The sequence below is a fragment of the Scyliorhinus torazame genome, chromosome 3, assembly GCF_047496885.1.
Source record: "Scyliorhinus torazame isolate Kashiwa2021f chromosome 3, sScyTor2.1, whole genome shotgun sequence".
Taxonomy (NCBI): Eukaryota; Metazoa; Chordata; class Chondrichthyes; order Carcharhiniformes; family Scyliorhinidae; genus Scyliorhinus; species Scyliorhinus torazame.
The window spans coordinates 284,049,328-284,075,459 of NC_092709.1; the positions used below are offsets into that span (position 1 = coordinate 284,049,328).

A 26,132-nucleotide genomic window follows, 5' to 3' on the forward strand; every position below is an offset into this window, starting at 1 on the left:
TAAGGAGACCAAAACTGAACACAATACTCCAGGTGTGGCCTCACTAACACCTTCTACAATTGCAGCATAACCCCCCTAGTCTTAAACTCCATCCCTCTAGCAATGAAGGACAAAATTCCATTTGCCTTCTTAATCATCTGTTGCACCTATAAACCAACTTTTTGCGACTCATGCACTAGCACACCCAGGTCTCTCTGCACAGCAGCATGTTTTAATATTTTATCATTTAAATAATAATCCCTTTTGCTGTTATTCCTACCAAAATAGATAACCTCACATTTGTCAACATTGTATTCCATCTGCCAGACCCTAGCCCATTCACTTAGCCTATCCAAATCCCTCTGCAGACTTCCAGTATCCTCTGCACTTTTTGCTTCACCACTCATCTTAGTGTCGTCTGCAAACTTGGACACATTGCCCTTGGTCCCCAACTCCAAATCATCTATGTAAATTGTGAACAATTGTGGTCCCAACACTGATCCCTGAGGGACACCACTAGCTACTGATTGCCAACTAGAGAAACACCCATTAATCCCCACTCTTTGCTTTCTATGAATTAACCAATCCTCTAACCATGCTACTACTTTCCCCTTGATGCCATGCATCTTTATCTTATGCAGCAACCTTTTGTGTGGCACCTTGTCAAAGGCTTTCTGGAAATCCAGATATGCCACATCCATTGGCTCCCCGTTATCTACCGCACTGGTAATGTCCTCAAAAAATTCCACTAAATTAGTTAGGCACGACCTGCCCTTCATGAACCCATGCTGCGTCTGCCCAATGGGACAATTTCCACCCAGATGCCTTGCTATTTCTTCCTTGATGATAGATTCCAGCATCTTCCCTACTACCGAAGTTAAGCACACTGGCCTATAATTACCCGCTTTCTGCCTGCCTCCTTTTTTAAACAGTGGTGTCACGTTTGCTAATTTCCAAACCGCCGGGACCACCCCAGAGTCTAGTGAATTTTGGTAAATTATCACTCGTGCATTTGCAATTTCCCAGGCCATCTCTTTTAGCAGTCTGGGATGCATTCCATCAGGGCCAGGAGACTTGTCTACCTTTAGCCCCATTAGCTTGCCCATCACTACCTCCTTAGTGATAACAATCCTCTCAAGGTCCTCACCTGTCATAGCCTCATTTCCATCAGTCACTGGCATGTTATTTGTGTCTTCCACTGTGAAGACTGACCCAGAAAACCTGTTCAGTTCCTCAGCCATTTCCTCATCTCCCATTATTAAATGACAGAGAAGAGAGAAATCAAAATTGTGGAAAAATATATTTTTAATTGATTTCCTTCAGCAATTCTGTCTCTCCCATTCGTGACAATTGCTCAATTGCAAATGTCTTCATGATTTAAGTTTATTTAATCCCAATCAGAAGTGTAATTTTACAATTTGATTTACAGTTTCTAAGCTTTTACTGAGGGGGAGATTTACCGCTCCCGTTTTTGGTTAGTGAGATCAGCGAGAACAGGAAATCCCGCGGTACTCCCAAATTACGGTTTACGCCGGTAGGATTTCCCGGCGTGATTGTCCCCTCCCCCACCAATGATGTAATAGGAATCCCGATATTTGAATATGTTTGAAGTCATCATCAGGTCTTAATGCCTGATAAAGCCCCCCCCCCCCGCGCCTCAGCCTCCCCCAACCCCATTAGATTGTCCAAACACATCTACGTGAGGACACAAACAGGTCGCTCAGGGAATGCACCTGGAGAGCAGAGTCCACCAGAGGAGTTCAGGTGAGTGCTTGGCCCAGCAGGTCTTGCCCAGGCACTGCAGTGCCAGGTTGCAGTGCCAAAGGGCAGGGCCAGGGAGGGTTCTGTATAGGGATGTTGTTGGGGTGGGATGGTGTTTTTTATTTTTAATTTCTTTTATTGGGGCATCCTTTTTTTAAATATCAAAACTGCTGGCAGGGCAGGGCTAGCGTGACATTGTGGGACCCGTCCCATCTTTATTTTCAGCCAGAGCCGAATGATACAGCGGCGACAGCTGACTTTGTGGCTGGCACCTTCCCCACCCACCCCTTCCTCCCCCCAACCCCCTCCACCCCAGCCCCCCTCCGAGCCACTTTGTCTATTTTTAGAATTAGAATTCCTGCAATACAGAAGGTGGCCATTTAGCCCATCTAGTCTGCACTGACCCTCTGAAAGAGCACCCTACCGAGGCCCATGCCCACGCCTCTCCCGTAACCCCACCTGTCCTGTTCATCCCTGGACAGCAAGAGGCAATTTTATCTTGGCCAATCCATCTAACCTGATCATCTTTGGACCGTGGAAGGAAACCGGAGCATCAGGAGGAAACCCACGCAGACACGGGGAGAACGGACAAAACTCCACACAGACAGTCATCCCAGGCCAGAACTGAACCTGGGTCCCTGGCGCTGTGAGGCAGCAGTGCTAACCGCTGTGCCACCGTGCCAATTCTGCCCTTCGTGTAAGGCAGATTTATAAAACATGCAAAGCAGTGAAACCTCTTAATGCAAATCCAACCACTTGTAATAATCGCCTTACCCTGGAACATGCTAAACTCACATATTGGGTAGGCCAACAAAACCTGACTCAGTTTAACTGAATTAGATCTGAGCAAGGGCAGATCATGGAGGAATGTGAATGGAACAGGTTACTACTCCACTGTTGAAACTATAAGGCCATACCTACTGGACTAATACATGTTTTGTCACCAGGAAAGGATTTCGGCCCATGATGCCTTCCATGGGTAACAGCCTATGCTGGCAGGCGGCAGTCAGGTTCACATATGAAGATTGGACACTTACTGGCTTGGTATACACATGAAGAATGTCGAGATCCTGCAGGGCGAACAGCATCTGTAGAATTGTAATTAAGCAAGGTTCAGTGCCTTTGGGGAGAGCTGGGAAAACAGACAAAAGAAATGTAAGTCCACTGAATCCAAATTTCCTGTAGTTATCCAGAAAGATGTGGTATAAGGCCTGCTGGACTGGACTCTAGTTTTGTACAATGAACACATACAAACACGCACATAAATTCCCTCCTTCTGCATACTTTCCAAAAATAAACTAATCTTATGCAACATCCGCAGAGAGTAGTTGAATAACCCAAGGGCGAAAGTTGAGAAGCAGCAAGTTCCCTCAGAGCAAGCATTATTGAAGAAAGAATCTCAAGCAAACAATTTCCCTTTAAAAGTGGGCACATGCAAGTTGCAATTTGCTTCCTTTACTTCCTACTGAGATCCACACAGGTCAGCAAGCACGGAAGCTACCCCAGTTAGTAAGAAGACATGCAGTTTATGCTGCATTAAATATAAACTACAACCTATATTTTCAATAGGAAATGTTAATTTCCACATGCAATAAAGAGATTAAAGAATAAAAACAACAGAGGCATGTGGCTCAGTGGATAGCACTGGGACTGCGGCGCTGAGGACCGGGGTTCAAATCCCGGCCCTGGGTCACTATCCGTGTGGAGTTTGCACATTCTCCCTATGTCTGCGTGGGTTTCACCCCCACAACCCAAAGATGTGCAGGTTGGCCACACTAAATTGCCCCTTAATTGGAAAAAAAAAATTGGAAGCTCTAAATTTATTAAAAGAAAAAAAAAGAATACAAACAGACGTGCATTTATATAGCACCTTTTATGACCACCAGACATCCCAAAGCACCAGGGTGCCAGGCTGGTACTGCCAGGGTGCCCAGGTGGCACAAGCAGTGCCAGGGTACCACCCTGCCCAAAGGGCAATTAGCTTGGGGCCTCTGATCCCCTGGGAGACCCCCACGATGGGCAGCATGGTAGCACAAGTGGCTAGCACTGTGGTTTCACTACACCAGCGTCCCAAGTTTGATTCCCCACTGGGTCACTGTCTGTGCGGAGTCTGCACATTCTCCCCGTGTCTGCGTGGGTTTCCTCCGGGAGCTCCGGTTTCCTCCCACAGTCTAAAGACGTGCAGATTAGGTGGATTGGCCATGCTAAATTGCCCTTAGTGTTCAAAAAAAGTTAGATGGGGTTACGGGGATAGGGTGGAAGTGAGGGCCCAAGTGGGTTGGTGCAGACTCGATGGGCCGAATGGCCTCCTTCTACATTGCATGTTCTATGTTCTAGGCATGTAATGCTGTTCTGTCTGGTCCGAGGCAAGGGAGATAGAACCCACACCTCGGGTAACTCATGAATCTGCATATTAAAGTGAGACTAGATATCTCGTTTAATATGTAGATTTGTGAAAAAATGATCCCGCCCACAATGGGTAGGATTCACATCAACACATCTCGCGAGATTTAATGCGATCTCGCGAGGCATTGCAAGCTAGGTAGATCCGAGGATGGGGTCTCCTGGCTTCTATCGGCCAAGCTGCTCCGTGGTGAGCTGCTTTTTGGGCGCAAATTGGCCGTTGGCTCGTGCCCTCAATATTGACACCTGGATGGAATTGCGTGTGGTTCCCAAAACCAATGGGGCCCTATTTCTGGAGCAATTCAGGAAATGCTATTGGGCCAGCACTCTGCTGGTACAAATTCAGAGTAATTCCCTGCCCAGCGGGCATTCTAACCGCTGGGGCTGGAATTAGCCCCAAAGAGTCTGGCAGCTGGAGCTGTTTTTAAGAGCTCCACTTACCACACACTCACTGCAGCCACCAAGGTGGCTCAGAGAAAACCTGCCCCTTGAGGTCAGGGTCTGAGGTAGACCCACAGCTCCATGCCAGTGAGGAGCAGGGGAAAACCCTCTTCTCCAGTGTGGGCCGCAGACCCCAAGCTTGCCTTCCTGAACATTGCCTGGGAGGTGCCTGGGAGGTGGTGTTTGATTTGTTATGTGCAACATAAGCGGCTTCTTTGTGGTGCACTTGACAAAGGAAGGTTCAGACGTGGCGATAACTTCTACACGTTTATCAAACTATTTACACTTCTATTACTCGGGTTCGACACTACTGCTAATCCTACTATAGCTACCCAGACAGACTAACCAGCTGCTGCAATCCACGTGGTGGGTGTAATATTGAATCAACCCAGTGTCTGTACTCAGACTGTCTCCACTGGAAAGAGGCAGATCATGTGTGTGGTGTCATTTGTATATGGGTTGGTGTAATGCCCCCCTGTGGTCGTGTCACCTCCTTGTGTATCGTGAATGTCCATTGGTCGCGTCCTACCTAACTGATCTATTGGTTGAGTGTGTGTGTGTGTGATGTTTCTGGTGCTCCCTCTAGTGTCTAGCTAGCCTACATGCATATACATTGATGCACATCACCACATCCCCGCCTTTTTTATACGTTCATATTTTCTGTAGACTTTAAGAAAATTGAACAAAGAACGGGTAGATAAGGTAAGGTATATACAAGTCATGGGAACAGTGATCAAACAATAAGTCCAAATCATTCGTGCGAGTCCAAAAACCATCAATCACCATGGTCAGATGTCTCTCTTGGTTATGAACACCATCAACGTCCCTGAGCCACAGGAACCAAGAAATGGTCAAAGCACTTCGCTGTCTGATTTGGAGTCTTTTTTTTTCCCGATGTTTGTGATGGTGCTGTCGGATGGCATCTTGTAGCTGATAAGGTGTCGACGTTGAAGAGGTACCATCAACAGTATCATTCGAGGTCATGGATGTGCCATATGTTGAAGTTGGATAAGACTGTACGTACTGGTTCTGGCCACATGCTGTGCTGGAAGGGTGATCCTGCTGAGAACCGTTGAAGCTTGTCGAATTGGAAACAGAATTGCTGCTCGCATAAATACTTGGTGATGGTGTGAAACTAGAACCTTGCATCTGATAGGAATATGCCATTTGGCCAGGTTAGGGTGCAGGAAATCCTGGGCTGTAACTAAGGCATCCAGTCTGTAGTGCAGATTGCGCTTGCTGTAATACTCCTTCGGTCTTGATTCCATTAGTGGGCAATCCGTAATGCTGGCCTGTTTGAGAATATGCTGCATTGACTGCTGGCTGCTGCATGCCTGAATACTGGGTTTGTCCAGCATGAGCTGTCGTTGGCTGCACTGCTGGTGTGGAAAAAATGTGTGGATATAGCTGTGGTGAATATTGGTGTATTCCTCTTGGACGGTAGCCGCTGCTTGTTATTACTGACCCAGTGTAATTGTTAAGTGATCCATCTCCTGTCGTTGTGGCATCTGCTGTCAGCCTGGGCGTGCCATCTCTGAGGTTGCGGCACACCCTGTCTGGAATAAAGTCCGGCTTACGTGAATCAGAGTCGGCGTTTGGTTGCTCCCCATCTGGAGTCTGGTCTGTTTTATCTGAGTCAGTGTTGGTTTGTTGATGCACCCAGTCAGGAGTCTTGGCAGGTTCACTGGAGTCAGCTGAGGTTTCTTGAAGCTGCACGTCTGGAGTCGGAACATGCAGGAATGCATTGACTTGTGGAGAGGTTCGAGCGAATGAGGGTGGAGGTATCATGGTGTCACCGGAGTCACCAGTGGTCTCACAGTGATCGTCAAATTCCTTTGTACACACTAGCTGAGGTCTGTCACTTTGCACATCTTGCGTGGGATGTGGGATGCTGTCGTCACTCATCTCACATACTGTGGGTAGAGCCTCAGTAGCTGCTTGTTGTTCACTTGGGTTGGGTAAATTGTCAGAGTCTTCATCTGGTGGTGCAAACAATGTGGGTGGACTGTTATTGTCTTGCTGGTGTCCTTCATTTGGGGGTGGACTGTCATCGTCGCTTTGTTCTTCACTGTAGCATGATAGACCGTCATGGTCGTCCTGCTGTGCACTGGAGCGTGGTAGACTGTCATAGTCTTCTTGCTGTTTACTTGAGCATGGCAGACTTGCATCATCTGCCGCTAGTTGGTCAGAGGAGGTTGCTAGACCCTCATGGTCTTGTTCCTGCAAGGACTGCGCATCAGAGTCTTGCGTTGCTTCTATCATGGAGGCTGTCCTCGACCTCACTATGGAGGCTTGTGACACTGGAGTCACGTCTTGTGTGTGCAAGGACTGCGCTCTGGAGTCTTGCGTTTCTTCTATCATGGATCCTGTCCACGAGCTCGCTGTGGAGGCTTGTGACACTGGAGTCACTTCTTGTTCGTGCAAGGACTGCGGTGTGGAGTCTTGCATGTCTTCGTTCGTAGAGTCAGGAACACTGAGCGGTGCGTGGACCACGCTCTGTGTGGCAGCAGGCCGCTCTCTCTGTGGGCTTGTACCACTCTCTGTCTCTTGGTTTCAGGCTGCAGCATCATCCTGCACTCACGAGTTGGGTTGTCATATATGCCGGGCTGAAGATCGTCAAATCCGAAGAACGAATCTGCGTCTGCATTGGATTCAATACGGGGGTCGCCAATGTGCAACACATCTAGTTGCGGTTTGGATTTGGTACTGGGGTAGCCTCCCAAGGTGAAAGGTTCATCTGTGTCGTTGTCTTCTAGGACCATATCATCACTGTTTGCGTCGGAGCTGGCATTGGGCTTGCGAGGTCCAGAGAAAATGTAAAGGTCGATATTGAAGTATTCAAGGTCGGAATCATCGGTTTGGGCATAGGTGACTGCTTGTTGCAGGGTTCTTTGGAGGTTAATTTCATTCCCTGGTTCAATTTGAGGCATTGTGCTGTCATTCCAGGTGAAAGAAGGTTTTTTTACAGCTTTAAAAGGTTTTTTTCTTTGATTTAGAACGTTTCCCCTTTAAATGGGCGTGGTCCGGGGCCTCTGACATCATGACGCATGTGGCGTAGCGCGTAGGGAGCGATTGCGCATGCGCAGATCGCTGTTCCTTTACTTTGGGCATTTTTTCCATTTGCGCATGCGTGGTTTCGCGCAACTGCGCAAGTGCAGTACCTTTAGAAAGATGGCCACCGATCAAAACTGTTCTCTACTCCGGGATCTCGGCCTCGTGGTGAGTACTGGTGCTTCTCTTATCTTTTCTTGCTGGTTGGAGTGTGTTTTCCTCACAGTATTTGCCATATTTGTCCAGGACTGCCTGGAAGTCGCTCCTGTTTTGCTCCTTGGAGAACTTGAATTTTTAAAAGATTTCTTCTGCTCTGGCATCATCAATGGTGAGGAGAAGCGCTGTTTTTTATGGATTGGCCACTTCTTCTAGTTCGGCTGCCACCAGGAAGATTTCAAACTTTTGCCGGAATGCCCACCAGTTTTCGCGGAGATCGCCGTGGCATTGGAGCCGCTGCGGAACCCGGATCTCGAACATCTTGCCTGGGTATCGTTGCTGGTTGTCACTGTAAGCTGAGGTATGGCTATATGGATTGAAACAGTTCAGTCTTGGTACCATGATTTGTTATGTTGTAGGTGCAACATAAGCGGCTTCCTTGTGGTGCACTTGACAAAGGAAGGTTCAGACATGGAGATAACTTAATCACGTTTATTAAACTATTTACACTTCTATTTCTCGGGACACTACTGCTAATCCTACTATAGCTACCCAGACTGACTAACCAGTTGCTGCAATCCACGTGGTGGGTCTAATATTGAATCAACCCTGTCTCTGTACTCACTGACTGTCTCCACTGGAAAGAGGCAGATCATGTGTGTGGTGTCCTTTATATATGGGTTGGTGTAATGCCCCCCTGTGGTCATGTCACCTCCTTGTGTATCGTGAATGTCCATTGGTTGCGTCCTATCTAACTGATCTATTGGTTGAGTGTGTGTGTGTGTGATGTTTCTGGTGCTCCCTCTTGTGTCTAGCTAGCCTACATGCTGAGGCAGTCAGTGCTGCCAGTCTCACCCGGGGAAGACAGCTGGTGATCCGGAAGGTGTGGGGAGGTCACTACACTGCCAGGGAGGGTTCCAAAGGGTGCGGTGCAGGTGCCCTCTGGTTGTGGTAAATCATGGAATCATAGAATCCCTACAATGCATAAAGAGGTCATTCGGCACATTAAGTCTGCACCGACCCTCTGAAAGTGCACCTTATCTCGGCACACACCCTCATGCTATCCCCGTAACCCAGTAACCCCACCTAACCTTTTGGAAACTAAGGGGCAATTTAACATGGCCAATCCACCTAACCTGCACATCCTTGGACTGTGGGAGGAAACCAGGGCACCCGGAGGAAATCCACAAAGATACAGAGAGAATGTACAAACACCACACAGAAGGTCACCCAAGGCTGGAATTGAACCTGGGTTTCTGGCACTGTGAAGCAGCAGTGCTAACCACTGTACCACCATGCCTCTGTCTACAATGGGGCTTCACTTCGAAGGAATGACAATAACTGATGGGCTCCTGATTGAGCTTGGCCCTTGATGATACAGCTGGGGGTCTGAGGGTGTCCAGACGGGTGACCTGGGTGGGCTCCCAGATGACCAGAAGCCTTCTGAGCATTTAAAGGACACAGGCAGCACTCAGCAGTGTGAGCAGCCAGGAGCCCGTAAGTAGCACCATAGGGATACGTTTAAAAGACAGGCTGCAGCAATGGCGACCCGAGGAAGGCCACCTCAATCTCGAGGGGGGCACCCCAAGTCCATGTTCTTGGCACCAAGTCACTATTCACTACTGCCCCTGGCCCAGACACCCGTCCCCCCGAAAGCGCGACAGCGTTTTTCAGTGTTGTTTCAGCCTCCCGATCCCTCTCCGGGGCCATGGCACCCAGTCTCTGTTTGTAAATACCTGTAATAATTCAAGCCCATGAGATATCCGCCTGAGAGGAGCAGAGTATACGGTGTCTAGCCTGCTGATCACATTTAAATGCCTGCAAATGACGGGTTTTGCATACTTGCGGCGATAATAAGGATGCAAACCTTGTTATCGCCACCAACGAGGGACTGGAGCATGGCACCCGAATCGTCAGCAGATGCAGACCTAAATTTTGGCCGACCACTGATTCTCCGCCCGATCGCAGTTCGTGTTTTCAGCGTCACAAGGCGGAGGATTTCGCCCAATGTGTCTTTGCGAAGGATAAATATTGTGCAGGGCTCCTGAGATAATGCCCTGATCTCTTGTGCCATGAGATCTTTAATGTCTACAAAAGGGGGCAAACGGGGGCCTCGTTTAATTTGTCGTCTGAACAACAGCACTTTAAACAGTGTAGCACAACTACTGCACTGGAGAGTCAACCTAGATTGCTGTGGTCATGTCCTAGAATGGCACATGAACTCAGACTTTCTGACTCTGGGGAAAGCGGGCTTCCAACTGAGCTACAGCTGATACAAGTGCTGGAGACCCATTGGCCGGATTCTCCCCTAACCGGCGGGCGGGCCGTACCGGCGCCGAAGAGTGGCGTGAACCACTCCGGCGTCGGGCCACCCGGAAGGTGCGGAATCCTCTGCACCTTCAGAGGCTAGGCCAGCGTCGGCGGGTTTGGTGCTGTGCCAACCGCCGGCGAAGGGCCTCCGCTGGCCGGTGCGTGTTGGCGCATGCGCGGGAGCGCCAGAGTCTGCTGGCGTGATCCCAGCGCATGCGCAGGGGGGTTCTTCTCCACGGCGGCCATGGCGGACCATTACAGCGGCCGGCACGGAGGGAAAGAGTGTCCCCATGGCACAGGCCCGCCCGCGGATCGGTGGGCCCCGATCACGGGCCGGGCCACCGTGGGAGCACCTCCCTGGGGCCAGATCCCCCGCGTCCCCCCGAGGACTCTGCAGGCCGCCCACAGAGCCAGGTCCCGCCGGTAAAGACCTTGTTTGATTTACGCCGGCGGGACTGGCCAAAAACGGGCGGCCACTCGGCCCATCGCAGAGTGGAGGATCGCTGGGGGGTGCCACTGACACCGGCCCTCGACCGGCGCGAGGCGATTCCTGCCCCTGCTGAAAAAACGGCACCGGAGAATCCCGCAGCCGGCGTCAGGGCGGCGGGGCAGGATTCACGCCGCCCCCCCCCCCAGCGATTCTCCGACCCGGCGGGGGGGGGGGTCAGAGAATCCCGCCCAATTATGTCAAATCTCTCCCCCCACTAAAAATACTCCGAAATTTCATGGTCACACCAAAGTTTCCCGCTCTGGGCCTGTAAGTCAGACTGTTTGCTAACCCATTGGGCATCCCAGGGCCTTTCACTCAGACCTCTGAACTAGGGGTCATCAGTAGTCCTGGGAACCACAGTAAACGTGAGCAGGCAGGTCTAATTTTAATGATGTCTTAATGATAATGGGCTGCACGGTAGCACAAGTGGTTAGCACTGTGGCTTCACAGCGCCAGGGTCCCAGGTTCGATTCCCCCTGGGTCGCTGTCTGTGCGGAGTCTGCACGTTCTCCCAGTGTCTGCGTGGGTTTCCTCCGGGTGCTCCGGTTTCCTCCCACAGTCCAAAGACGTGCAAGTTAGGTGGATTGGCCATGATAAATTGCCCTTAGTGACCAAAAAGGTTAGGAGAGGTTATTGGGTTACAGGGATAGGGTGGAAGGGAGGGCTTAAGTGGGTTGGTGCAGATTCGATGGACCGAATGGCCTCCTTGTGCACTGTATGTTCTACGTTCTAATAAAAATAACGGGATGAAGAGGAGGAGACTTTTTTTTTCTCTCTGGCGGCCTCGAGTCTGTGGTAGAAGCAGGGTCATTGACTATTTTTAAAGCTGAATTGGATAGATTCTTGACTGACAAGGGAGTCTAAGCGTACAGGGGGTAAGAAGGAAAGTGGAGTTGAGACTACAATCAAATCAACCATAATCTTATTGAATGGTGGAGCAGGACCAAGGGGCCGAATGGCCTCCTGCTCCTTATTTGTATGTTCATATATTCTTATCCTCGAACCTGAATCCCTGGTCCTGCCAGGGTATAAAGAGTACCCATGGACCATGCAAATGGTGTGAGGAAGGAAATATGAGTACTAAGTCCTTACAGAACAAAGAACATTACAGCACCAGAACAGGCCCTTTGGCCCTCCAAGCCTGCGCCGATCACATGTCCTATCTAGACCAACCGCCTGTACCCTTCTATGCCCCATCTGTTCATGTGTCTATCGCATTTGTCCGGGTTAAATTCCATCTGCCATTTCTCCGCCTAATTTTGCAGCCGATCTATATTCTGCTGTATTCTCTGACAATCTTCATCATGATCTGCAACTCCTGCAATCTTGGTATCATCCGCAAACTTGCTAATTAGACCCGCTACGTTTTCTTTCAAGTCATTCATATATATTACAAAGAGAGGAGGTCCCAGTACTGATCCCTGCGGAACACCACTAGTTACAGGCCTCCATTCGGAAAAACACCCTTCCACTGCTATCCTCTGTCTTCTGTGGCCAAGCCAGTTCTGAATCAATCTAGCTCTAGCTAGTTCACCCTTGACCCTGCGTATTTTAATCTTTTGTACCAGCCTGCCATGAGAGACCTTGTCAAGTGCTTTCCTAAAGTCCATGTGGACAACATCCACAGCCCTTCCCTCGTCAATCATTTTTGTCACCTCCTCAAAAAACTCAATTAAATTAGTGAGACATGACCTCCCTCGTATAAAACCATGCTATCTGTTGCTAATAAGACCATTCACTGCCAAATGTGCATAGATCCTACCTCTGAGAATCTTTTCCAACAATTTCACTATCACTGACGTCAAGTTCACTGGCCTATAATTACCCGGGTTATCCTTCTTAAATAACGGGACAACATTGGCTATCCTCCAATCCTCTGGGACCTCACCTGGGGCCAACAAGGAAACAAATATTTCTGTTAGAGGCCCTGCGATTTCATCTCTTGTCTCCCTCATAAATCTGGGATAGATGCCATCTGGCCCTGGGGATTTGTCTACTTTAATGCTTTTTAACATACCGAACATTTCCTCCCTCCTAATAACAATTTGTTCTAAAGTGTTTAGATATCCTTCGGAGACACCACCAATCAACGTGTCCTTCTCCTTTGTGAATACCGATGCAAATTACTCATTAAGGATCTTACCTACTTCCTTTAGCTCTATGCATAATTTCCCTCCTTTGTCCTTGAGTGGACCAACTCTTTCTCTAGCTACCCTCTTGTTCCTAACATACGTTTAAAATGCCTTGGAATTTTCCTTAATCCTGTCTGCCAAGGACATTTTGTGACCCCTTTTTGCCCACCCAGCTCCCTGTTTGAGCTTTTTTCTACTTTCCCTGTATTCTTCAAATGCTTCATCTGTTTCTAGTTGCCTAGATCTCATGTATACATCCTTTTTCTTTTTGACGAGACTCACAATTTCTCTGGTATGGGACGTTTATCATAGGATGCTGCATCTGTTGGATACTCAAAGAGGAACATTTTTGATGTTGTGCCTGACTGCAGCACCAACAATATTACTTTGATTTACTCTACTGGTTTGCAATGTGAATTAAGCGCAAGCATTATAAAGAATTTGTTTACACAGTGCCGTTTGATGAAGCTTGTCTATTCAAAGGATTTCACTGTCCTGACAAAAGGCAAAAAAATCCTGTCATGTTAAGACACGGGCAAATCAAGGGCAGCACGGTGGTGCAGTGGTTAGCACTGCTGTCTCATGGCGCTGAGGTCCCAGGTTCGATCCCGGCTCTGGGTCACTGTCCGTGTGGAGTTTCCACATTTTCCCCGTGTTTGCGGGGGTTTCGCCCCCACAACTCAAAAGATGTGCAGGTTAGGTGGATAGGCTACGCTAAATTGCCCCTTAATTGGAAAAAATGAATTGTGTACTCTAATGTATTAAAAAAAGACACGGGCAAATCAATGACCTGTCATTCATTATTACTGCCATCACTTTCTTAAGATTATGGGCGTGCTTCTCTGGATGCGTTGCGCACAAGTGAGAGCACAATGGGGTCGGATAATCCCAGGAGAGCCATCTCGCAGGCTTCCCGACAGCCTCCGCATCTCGCAGTATTCACCCAAGTCCCACAAGGCGTAGGATTCGGAAGTCCCAAAAGTGGCAGGACCAAACGATGCTCGCGGAAGTAGGTCGTAAACCCACTTACGGCCTACTCATCCGATATCCACTGGCCTCCCCAGGGAGGCTGCAGACGGGCGCCGATCAGTGTTGGTCCACAAGAACGTGTCTCCCAGGCTATTGGATGCCCTGGGTGGTCACTGTCAGTGCAGGGTTACCCCCTGGCCCATCCCCCTGGAACTGTCCAGCACTGTCAAGGTGCCTGGATGGGACTGCCAAGTTAGCTGGAGCACTGTCTGGGAACGAGGGTGCCGGTGCCAGAGTGGCTCTGCCAAGGGTCACGGCTCAATGGGGGCCATGCCCATGAAAGGAGGGTGGAGGGGGGTTTGGAAGAGTGGGGGTGTGCAGGGCAGGTAATAAGGGGCTTCCGGGAGGTTGGGGGTGGATGACGGAAGGGGGTCCTGGAAGTGAGGGGGTGCTGTAAGGGGGCTTGGGGAGACCTAAAGAGGAGGGACCCCCGGGGAACACTGTAGCAGGATGTCCTAATGTTGGGGGTTAGTGCCCATGTGTGTGTGTGTGGGGGGGGGGGGGGGGGGGGGGGGTATTCACCAGCTCACTTAGAGATCAAGGCAGTCTTTCAAAATGGTGGCCCAATCTGAGTTCAGCTCCCCAGTGCTGAAAGAAATTCTTTTTTTTTGAAAATATGTTTATTGAGAATTTTAACAGAATTTTCAACCATATAAACAAACCCCCCCCCAACCCCGGAACAAAAAGAAGAAAAAACTTGCATAGCAAGACATAAACATGGCAAATCAATATGATACAGAACTTTGTACATTGGATCCCTCCCGTACACATCAGTTTTCCGGATCGTCTATGTATTTTCTTGCTCAGATGCCCCCCCGAAGTACCCCCTTCCCTATCCCTCCCTCTTCCCCCCCCTTCCAGAAAGAGATATCCCCCCCCCCCCACTTCCCCCCCGCTGGGTTGCTGTTGCTGTCGACCGAACTCCGTCTAACGCTCCGCGAGAAGGTCTAGGAACGGTTGCCACCGCCTGGAGAACCCCTGCACAGACCCTCACAAGGCAAACTTTATCCTTTCCAACTTAAGAAACCCAGCCATATCATTTATCCAGGCTTCCACACTGGGGGGCTTCGCATCCTTCAACACTAACAAGATCCTTCGCCGGGCTACTAGGGACGCAAAGGCCAGAATGCCGGCCTCTTTCGCCTCCTGCACTCCCGGCTCGTCCACTACTCCAAATAGTGCTAGCCCCCAACTTGGCTTGTCCTGGACTTTCACCACCTTAGATACTGTTCTCGCCACTCCCCTCCAGAACCCATCCAGTGCAGGGCATGACCAAAACATATGGGCATGGTTCGCCGGGATTTCTGCGCACCTCCCAAATCTGTCCTCCACCCCAAAGAATCTACTCAGCCTCGCCCCCGTCATATGCGCTCTGTGAACAACCTTAAATTGTATCAGGCTAAGCCTGGCACACGAGGAAGAGGAATTAACCCTACTTAGGGCATCAGCCCATAAACCCTCCTCAATCTCCTCCCCCAGGCTCCTCTTCCCATTTACCCTTCAGCTCCTCTACCAGAGCCTCCCCCCTCTTCCTTCATCTCCTGGTATATTGCCGACACCTTGCCCTCTCCGACCCATACGCCCGAAATCACCCTGTCTTGAATCCCCTGTGCCGGGAGTAGCGGGAATTCCCTCACCTGCCGCCTCACAAACGCCCTCACTTGCATGTACTTGAAGGCATTTCCCGGGGGTAGTCCAAATTTCTCCTCCAGCGCCCCCAAGCTCGCAAACGTCCCATCGATGAACAGGTCCCCCATTCTTCTAATCCCTGCCCGATGCCAGCTCTGAAACCCCCCATCCATCCTTCCTGGGACAAACCGGTGGTTATCTCTGATCGGGGACCACATCAAGGCTCCCATCGCACCCCTGTGTCGGCTCCACTGCCCCCAGATCTTTAGCGTCGCCGCCACCAGCGGACTCGCGGTGTACTTTGTCGGCGAGAGCGGCAGCGGTGCCGTCACAGTGCCCCCAGGCTTGTTCCTTTGCAGGGCGCCATCTCCAACCTCTTCCATGCCGCCCCCTCTCCCTCCATCACCCACTTACGGATCATTGCCACATTGGCTGCCCAATAGTAGCCACTCAGATTCGGCAACGCCAGCCCTCCTCTATCTCTGCTACGCTCCAGGAACCCCTTCCTTACCCTCGGGGTCTTACTCGCCCACACAAATCCCATAATGCTCCTGCTTACCCTCTTAAAGAAGGCCTTGGTAATCACAATTGGGAGGCATTGGAATACAAAAAGAAACCTCGGGAGGACCACCATTTTAATCGACTGTACCCTACCTGCAAGCGAGAGTGGCAACATGTCCCACCTTTTAAAGTCCTCCTCCATCTGTTCCACCAGCCGCGTCAAATTAAGTTTGTGCAGCGCCCCCCAGCTCCTAGCTACCTGGATCCCCAAGTATCGAAAGCTCCTTTCCGCCCTCCTCAGCGGTAGGTCGTCTATCCCTCTTCCCTGATCCCCCGGATGCACCACAAAGAGCTCGCCCTTTCCCACATTGAGCTTATAGCCCGAGAAGTCTCCAAACTCCCTAGGGTCTGCATGACCTCACTCATCCCCTCCACTGGATCCGCCACATACAGCAACAGGTCGTCTGCGTACAGCGATACTCGATGCTCCTCTCCCCCTCGGACCACCCCCTCCATTACCCCGACTCCCTTAACGCCGTGGCCAAAGGTTCAATTGCCAATGCAAACAGCAGGGGGGACCCCTGCCTCGTCCCTCAGTACAGCCGGAAATACTCCGACCTCCGCCGGTTCATGACCACACTCGCCACTGGGGCTTTATACAGGAGCTTAACCCAACTAATAAACCCTCCTCCGAACCCGAACCTCTTCAACACTTCCCAGAGATACTCCCACTCTACCCGGTCAAAGGCCTTCTCCGCGTCCATGGCTGCCACTATCTCCGCCTCTCCCTCCACCGATGGCATCATAATCACATTCAGCAGCCTCCGCACATTGGTATTTAGCTGCCTGCCCTTTACAAACCCCGTCTGGTCCTCGTGAATCACCCCCGGGACACAGTCCTCAATCCTCGTAGCTAACACTTTTGCCAGCAACTTGACATCGACGTTGAGGAGCGAGATCGACCCACATTTCAGCGGGTCCTTGTCCCGCTTCAGGATCAAAGAGATTGACGCCTCCGACATTGTCTCATTGCCTCATTGAAAGTCCTTACCAGCAAGGGGGCTAACAGGTCTACATACTTTCTATAGAACTCCACCGGGAACCCGTCCTGTCCTGGGGCCTTCCCTGCCTGCATGCTCCCCAGTCCTGTAACCAGCTCCTCTACCCCAATTGGCGCCCCCAAACCAGCCACCTCCTGCTCCTCCACCCTCGGGAACCTCAGTTGGTCCAAGAATCGTCGCATCCCCTCTTTTCCCCCTGGGGGCTGGGACCTATACAGCTCCTCGTAGAAGGCCTTGAATGCTTCATTCACTTTCACCGCACTCCGCACCATAGTTCCCTTTCCATCCTTGACTCCACCTATTTCCCTCTCTGCCATCCTCTTACGGAGCTGATGTGCCAGCATCCGGCTCGCCTTCTCCCCATATTCATATATCGCCCCCTGTGCCTTTCTCCACTGTGTCTCTGCCTTCCCTGTGGTCAATAGGTCGAACTCCGTCTGGAGACTTCGCCTCTGCCTGAATAGTCCCTCATCAGGGGCCTCTGCATACCTCCTGTCCACTCTTAAAATCTCCCCCACTAACCTCTCCCTTTCCCTACCCTCTCTCTTCTCCCTATGAGCCCTGATGGAGATTAACTCTCCCCTGACCACCGCCTTCAGCACCTTCCATACTACTCCCACCTGCACCTCCCTGTTGTCGTTGGCCTCCAGAAACCATTCGATGCACCCCCGCACCCTCCCGCACACTTCCTCGTCTGCCAACAGTCCCACATCCAACCGCCACGGCGGGCGTTGGTCCCTCTCCTCCCCCAGCTCTAATTCCACCCAGTGCGGGGCGTGGTCTGAAATGGCCATGGCCGAATACTCCGTTCCCTCTACTTTCGAGATCAATGCCCTGCCCAGAACAAAATAATCTATCCGGGAGTAGGCCTTGTGTACATGGGAGAAAAAAGAGAATTCTCTGGCCAAAGGCCTGGCAAATCTCCACGGATCTACTCCCCCCATCTGGTCCATAAATCCCCTGAGCCACTTGGCCGCAGCCGGCCTCTTTCCGGTCCTGGATCTGGAGCGATCCAGCGCTGGGTCCAGCATGGTGTTGAAGTCCCCCCCCCCCATTATCAAGCTTCCTCCCTCCAAGTCCGGGATGCGCCCCAACATACGTTTCATGAATCCAGCGTCGTCCCAGTTCGGGGCGTATACATTCACCAATACCACCCCCGTCCCCTGCAACCTACCACTCACCATCACGTACCGGCCTCCGTTATCCACCACTATGTTCTTGGCCTCAAACGACACCCGCTTCCCCACCAGTATTGCCACCCCTCTATTCTTCGCATCCAGCCCCGAATGGAACACCTGTCCTACCCATCCCTTTCTTAACCTGACCTGATCTGCCACCTTCAGATGTGTCTCCTGAAGCATGACCACGTCTGCCTTCAGTCCCTTTAAGTGCGCGAACACTCGGGCCCTCTTAATCGGCCCATTTAGGCCTCTCACATTCCACGTGATCAGCCGGATTGGGGGGCTACCCACACCCCCCCCTCCCCTGCTGACTAGCCATCTCCTATTTTAGGCCAGTCCCGTGCCCGCGTCTCCTGCACCCTCCAGTCCCCCAGACGGGGAACCCCTGCCCCGACCACCTCTTCCATTTTCAGTTCCCTCCCCGGCCATTGCAGCAGCAGCCCAATTGTCCCCCCTCTCCCCAACCCCCCCTCCCCGCTGGATCCAAATCTAGCTCTTTTGCTGCCCCCATAATACATCCGTAAGTCAGCTGACTCCTGCTGACCCCGGCCCCCCCCGCCTACCCGTTGACACCCCCCCCCCCCCGTGTGGAAATCCCTCCTCATCCTTGCGCTCCTCCCACCCCCCTCCCTAGCGCGGGAAAAAGCCCGCGCTTTCCCAAGCCAGCCCCGCCCCGTGGCGCAGCTCCTGTTGCGGCCTTATCCTAATTCCCCCATCCCCGAGTCTCACCTCCCTCCAGTACCGACGCCCACATTCCTCACTGTCCCCCCTTCAAAAACTCTTCCCCCATCCCCATCCATCGTCCCACCCGTGAAACATTCTTTACCCATATTTACAACCCTGTATACAATCAACATCTCCCCCACTACCAAAGCCCCTCAGTTCGAGTCCAATTTTTCCGTCTGGATAAAGGTCCAAGCCTCTTCTGGCGTTTCGAAATAGTGGTGTCGGTCCTGGTACGTGACCCACAGTCGCACTGGCTGCAGCATTCCAAATCTCACCCTTTTTTTATGGAGCACCGCCTTGGCCCGATTGAAGCCAGCTCTCCTTTTTGCCACCTCCGTGCTCCAGTCCTGATATACTCGGATCACCGCATTCTCCCATCTACTGCTCCGCTCTTTCTTGGCCCATCTCAGGACACTCTCTCTGTCCGCGAAACGATGGAACCTCGCCACTATCGCCCTTGGCGGCTCACCAGCCTTGGGTCTCCGCGCCAGGACCCGGTGAGCCCCTTCTAGCTCCAGGGGGCTCGGAGAGGCCTCCGCACCCATCAGCGAATGGAGCATCGTGCTCACATACGCCCCAGCATCAGCCCCCTCCACTCCTTCGGGAGACCTAGAATCCGGAGGTTCTTCCTCCGCGACCTGTTCTCCAGGACTTCGAATCTCTCGGCCCACCGCTTGTGCAGCGCCTCGTGCGCCTTCATCTTCACCGCCAGGCCCAAGATCTCGTCCTCATTCTCATTGGTTTTTTTCTTGACCTCTCGGAACTCTACCGCCTGGGCCTTCTGGGTCGCCTTCAGCCCCTCGATCGCCAACAGCATTGGCGTCAGCACCTCCTTTTTAAGCTCCACGCAGCGTCTGAGAAACTCCTGCTGGTCCGGCCCCCATGCTGCTCGATCTCCGCCCTCCGCCATCTTGTTTTCTCCCCCTCATTTCTGCCGCTGCTCGAAAGTTTCTTTTTTTGTCCCTCCACTTCTAGTCCCCTCCATACACGATGGAAGGGGGACCTTACTTCATCTTCCCACACGGGATTCGATCAAAAAAGTTCCGTTGGGGCTCCTCCGGAGAGCCCAAAAGTCCGTTCTAGCGGGAGCTGCCGAAATGTGCGGCTTAGCTCCGCATCGCGGCAACCGGAAGTCGCTGAAAGAAATTCGAAGAGTGAATTCTCCGGCTGCGTTGTGCTCTTGCTCGAGTGCAATGCAGCTGGAGTAATTCCGGGAGAGGCTTGCAGCCAGTCTCCCAACAGGCTCCCCAAAATGGGCGGGACCAAATGACGTTCGCGGAAGTAGGACGTAAACCTGCATATGACCTAACTTTGTGGGATCCACCGGCCTCCCTCGATTCTTCGGCCTCCCCGCAAACAAGCTGGGTACAGTATGCCGAACTTCAGCCCCTTCTTAAGGAGGGCCGATTTAACTTTATTGAAGCTCGCCCTTCTTTTGGCCAGTTCCGCACCCAAGTCCTGGTAAATGACAGCTCGTTATCTTCCCATTTGCAGCTCTTCATCTGCCTGGCCCAAATCAAGATCTGTTCCTTGTCCAGGAACCGGTGCATTCGTACCACTGTCGCACTCAGCGGCTCATTCACCGCGGATTCCTCGTAAGCGCTATGTCCACCTCCAAGGGTTGAGTAAACGCACCTTCCCCCAGCAGCTTCTCGAACATATGCGCCATATATGCCCCTGTGTTCGATCCCTCAATGCCCTCCGGGAGGCCAGGGATCCTCAAATTCTGCCTGCGTGACCTATTCTCCAGATCCTCCACCTTCTCCTGCAGCCCTTTCTAGTGGTCCCTCAACAGCTCCATCTCCGCCGCCATCGCGGTTAGCTGGTTGTCATGCTTAGCCATCTTCTGGATCGCCTGTCCCTGAGCTTCCAATCTTTGCTCCACCCGGTCAATCCCCATCTTAATTGGGTCCAGGTACTCTTGTCTTTGCTTGGCAAAACTCAACTGAAGGAATTCCACCAGCTGCTCCGTTGACCACCAGGCCGGCAACCCCAATCCCTCCGCCATGTTTTCCTGTGCTGCAGGCTCCACTCCCTTCTTTGCCCAACGATCTCTCCTTTGCAGACCACTTCTGGTCCACAAATCCATAAACTGGTGGGGGATTCTTCTCCTCTATCTCACCAGTCTCCAATTTTACCGATCAAATCCCCCATAAGTCGGGGGCAAAGATGCCAAAGGTCCACCACGAGCGGGAGCTACCAAATAAGCGACCTCTCACTCCATGACTAAGTGTCACTGAATAGCGGTGGGGAACTCGCCGGCAAGCCGATGGGAAACTCCTCAAAAAACACGCCACAAATTAACTTAGAAAATTTGGGGGAGAATCACACCCCAAGTGTGGACTAAACCGGTGAGAAACTCCCCAGGGCCCAAAACTGTGACTAAGGGCGAGATTCTCCAGAAAGATTTCCAAGTACTGTAGCGAACGGGAACACGAGTTTCCAGGTGCTCGGCCCAGCGAGGCCAGCAACATTATTCAACGTTAAGTGGTTCAATTAACAAGGCCTCAAGGGATTCTCATCTGAATGCCGGCTCGCCCATTGATTTGCCAGGATCGCGCTCACCAGCTAACAATGTCAAGCAGCATTTAAGCTCACAACAATGGCGCCGAGGAGACCAGCCTCATGATTCGGGGATGCTTACCTGGGAAGGCTTCTGGACGCTGCAGGAGGTGGCGGCAGCAGTCAGCTGAGGCAGTGTGACCAGGAGGACTGGCCTCGTGTCGGATGAAGGTCAACAACCTACACCCGGCAGCACAAGTGAGTAGACACCAATGTCGCACCCCCCAACCCCCAAGGGAGCATTCCCCCAGAAGACTCCCAACCCTCCCTCCATTACCCTCTCCCTTCAGCACTCCCTCCACCCACCCTTTCAACCCTCCCTCCACTCCAACCCTCCCTTCACACCCGCCCCCACAACTGTGAACCACAGGTGTGGCTAACGATGCCCTCTCTGTGACCCTTCAGGAAAAATTCTCCCATAATCGGCAGGAGAGGGTCCAGATTGGCGGTGGGGTGCCGGACTTGAGAATCATCACCTCCTTTGAGGGGCAGGCCCTGGGAGGTGACTAGTGTGGCTGAGGACAGGGCGGTCACCAATGCGTGGCTGGCAGATGCCAGAGTTGAGGGACCACTAGGCTCCACCCAGAGGACCTGTCAAACGTGAGTAGTGATTGCCTTACTGACTGACCATTCCTCCCACCGACCACATGTCCATTCTCCCGCAGGTCCACCCGGGCAGCCCCCTCTACTGACTCCAAGGAGAACACCTTGGAGGAGAGCTCCGAGGATGCAACTGTTATAGTCGCCGCACGGCTGTCACCCCACCCTTCACCAGCACAGATACACACCTTGGTGGGAAATGTTAGTGGTCAGGCTTCTGGTGCACAGTCTAGTGAGCACCACACTGCTGATGATGCAGATCAGGTGGAGGCAGGAACCCCCAGGCAGGATAGCAGTTGGAGGCCTGCAGGATCCCAGCCTGATGCTAAGTCTCTGGAACAGAGTTACCCGGGACTGATGTGGACAATGGGGACCAACCTGGACGTTCAGAGGGAAATGTCAGCATCACTCCAACATATCCATTGCCGATTGGAGGAGTTCCAGAGGCTATGGGGACAGGAGGTGGCACCGGCAATGAGTGGCACCGAGGTCAACACTGCTAGGATGCCAATCGCAGTGGAGAGCCTGGTGCTCAATGTCGACACCATGAGTGAAGGTGTCCAACGTGTACGTGATGGCCATGGCTGAGGGTCTCAGCAGTATGTCTGCCTCACTGCAGGATGTCACCCAGTTCCAGGCCTTGACCAGACCTTAATTCCGCGGCACATCTCCCGCTCTCAGATGAAATGGCCGAGGTGCTGCGGAGCTTGTCCCAGTTGCAGGTGGGCATTGTCGAGGCACTGCAGAGCATGTCCCGGTCACTCAGGGATGTGACCCAGTCACTGAGGAGCATCGTCGAGGGCGCCAACACGATGGTGCAGACTGTAGGGAACCACCAGGGCTGGCAGAGCCAGATGATGCAGGGGCAGCCGGGGCTCAGACCAGCTTCTCTTCCATCCCATGGTGAACCCCAGGCCTCTATGGACACCGGCTGGGAGGAGGGGGAACTGATTGCCAAGCCGGGCCCGTCCCATGGGGTGTCGACAGTGGCCACCAGCAGTCCCGAATTCCACCCCTCTGATGAGGCTGCGTCTCGGGTCAGCACACGGGACAGGGTGGCATGTGCCGTCAAAAAGTGAGCCGGGGCCCTTTGACCCCAGAGCCTCCAGAAGATGTCCGCCAGGGGTGTCAAAGGCAACGGGACGAGGTAAGTAGCTGGTTGCTTCCACCTTAGATGTGCATCCTGGAGAAACACCAAGACGTAGTGGCAGAGCTCGGAGGGCCAGGCACGTTGAGCATCACTGCGAGCACCAGGGGAGGGGGCACTATCGGGAATGGGGTATTGTACAGTACATTAAACAACTTTTTGCACAAACATTATGATGCCTCTGTCACTTTCTTCCACAATGCGGGCGGACCCTCCAACCCTTTGCCTGTCTCTCCAGGCAACCCCTCCTCCCTGTGGCACCCACCCACCCTCCGGCCTTGGTCATGTCCCGGGAGCTGTGTCCATCTCCTTAATGTTCGAATGTTGGTTGCTGCATGTGTGGTGTTGACTCCCACACAGTGTCCAGGCATCAAGGTGCGATCGGAATATTAGGCAATGACTCCCACATGCTACATGGCTCGCCTACCCAGAGGAACCTACTTGGCATGTGTCAAGTGTTCACTTAACCACGATTGCCAAGTCCCGATTAGCGACTGCCTTCAGCCACGCAGCCCGAGGCCTCAGCAGTCAGTAGGGGTTATGGGTGGTCGGTGAGGCAGACGGGCAGGGACAGAGGTTGCCCCCGGGGTTGGGATCCAGGGGTTGGCACGCGAGCGGTTGCCCCCCCAGCTCCTCCCCCCATCCTCCCATGGCAGCCCAACCCGGTGGAGGGTCCCCCACCCTCGTAGAGCACTGGGGGTAGGGGACCCTCCACCAGTGCCCCCGGTCTCCCGGTCTCTTTGCCTGTGAGCAAAGATGTGTACTCAACGCCTCTCCTCCTCACAGAAAACCTTCCGTCAGGTTCACGTTTGTCAAAAGGAGTACTCATCAGCGCCAGCGTGTGTAACTTGAGTGCAAGTGTATCGAGGTCGGAAGATCGCGCACTAAGTGTCATTGAATAGCGGTGGGGAACCCTCCCGCAGAGCCGGTGGGAAACTCCCTGAAAAACGCTCCGCAAACGAACTTAGAATTTTTTTGTGAGAATCCCGCCCTGAATATTTCCACAAAGATCAAAAATAAGCTAAATGACGTTCACACGTTTAGTGGGGCAAAAGGCACATGGCGATCACTCATATTCCTTTCGAGTTGAACATCATGGTTTTTCAAGATCCTGCAGTTAAGAAATATAGTGGACTGAGGCAAATATGGTCAGTCTTCAGTTCCAAGAAACATAATATTACACAATATCCATCATTGCACCTTAGAAAATCTCTCTCTCGCTGTTTATTCAATTTTGGTGAATTCTCCCGGTTCATACTGCTGGGTGGATTTTGAAGCCAACTCTTTACTCAATAGGTCATGTTCGGAACATTACAATTCCGACTGGGAATCTTCTGACACTGCTGAAGGCTTTGCCAGCCAGCAACATGACAACTGCGTTGACAGTTGTTGCCTGTGGCAATATGCCTCCACGCTGGAAGGAACAAACTACCTCATGAGCTTGTGTTCTCTGCCTCCAGGGACATGTATGCCATCTTACTGTAGTATGAATTAAACCCGAAATTCAACACGGACATTCTGACTGAAGACACACGAGGATCCTGCAACACTAATGCCCAATTAAAGGGCAGCACGGTGGTGCAGTGGGTTAGCCCTGCAGCCTCACGGCGCCGAGGTCCCAGGTTCGATCCCGGCTCTGGGTCACTGTCCGTGTGGAGTTTGCACATTGTCCCCGTGTTTGCGTGTGTTTCGCCCCCATAACCCAAAGATGGGCAGGTTAGGTGGATTGGCTACGCCAAATTGCCCCTTATTGGAAAAAATGAATTGGGTACTCTAAATTTATAAAAAAAATGTAAAATAAAAACTAATGCCCAATTACAAAATTACTGTTTTATTTTTGTTTCTCTCAGGATGTGGGTTAATTTTGCTTTATCCCTAACTCCCATTTCCGAGGGTAACCTCACATTATGCAAACAAAAAGAAATCAGACTGTTCTCTTGTTTCGGACAGCCTGAAAAGGGATCGAATAATTTCCAATAATGGGTGCAAGATTTCTTTTAACAGAAATTTAGAATACCCAATTAATTCTTTCCAATTAAGGGGCAATTTAGCATGTTCAATCCACCTACATTGCACATCTTTGGGTTGTGGGAGCGAAACCCACACAAACACGGGGAGAATGTGCAAACTCCACACGGACAGTGATCCAGAGCTGGGATCGAACCTGGGACCTCGGCGCCGTGAGACTGCAATGCTACCACTAAACCACCGTGCTGCCCTGGTGCAAGATTTTTTTTTGATTGCCGAGGAAAGCTAATGAATTACTTCAAAGTAGCATCTTATCTACCTAATGTCCCAACCTTTTTGTAAACAAGTCTGTGGTTTTGAAAGTAGTCCCCAAATGTAACCGTGTACCATTCTTATCGAATATTTTTGTTTCTCACTCTGTCCCATAAATTTTAAAGCTGCTTTTAATAATAAACTTTATTAGTAGGGCAGCATGCTGCCACAGTGGTTAGCACTGCTGCCTCATGGCGCTGTGGTCCCAGGTTCGATCCCGGCTCTGGGTCACTGTCCGTGTGGAGTTTGCACATTCTCCCCGTGTCTGCGTGGGTTTCACCCCCACAACCCAAAGGTATGCAGGGTAGGTGGATTGGCCACGCTAAATTACCCCTTAATTGGAAAAAATGAATTGGATACACTAAATTTTTTTTAAAGAGAAAAACAAATCTTTATTAGTATCACAAGTAGGCTTACACTAACACTGCAACGAAGATACTGTGAAAATCTTCTAGTCTCCACACTCCAGCGCCTGTTCGGGGACACGGAGGGAGAATTCAGAATGACCAGTTCACCGAACAGCACGTCTTTCAGGACTTGTGGGAGGAAACCGACGCAGACACAGGGATAACATGCAGATTCCGCACAGAGAGCGACCCAAGCCGGGATTCGAACCTGGGACCCTGGTGCTGTGAAGCAACAGTGCTCACCACTGTGCTACCATGCTGCATCATTTTCATCTGGAAAAGGCAC

General features: G+C 51.7%; 1 protein-coding gene across 5 annotated transcripts in view; it reads right to left on the reverse strand.

The window, feature by feature from the left end:
• Nucleotides 1–26,132, reverse strand: part of znf532 (zinc finger protein 532) — a 247,457-nt gene that overhangs the window by 190,268 nt on the left and 31,057 nt on the right. For 3 of the 5 annotated variants that reach the window (XR_011940288.1, XM_072497341.1, XM_072497340.1), the window contains exon 2: nt 2,778–2,872. The exons of 1 other annotated variant lie outside the window; for it this stretch is intronic. The gene's annotated coding sequence lies outside the window, so the exon portion shown is untranslated. The remainder of the gene's footprint in view (nt 1–2,777; nt 2,873–26,132) is intronic. One more of the 5 variants, XM_072497334.1, reaches the window with a different exon arrangement.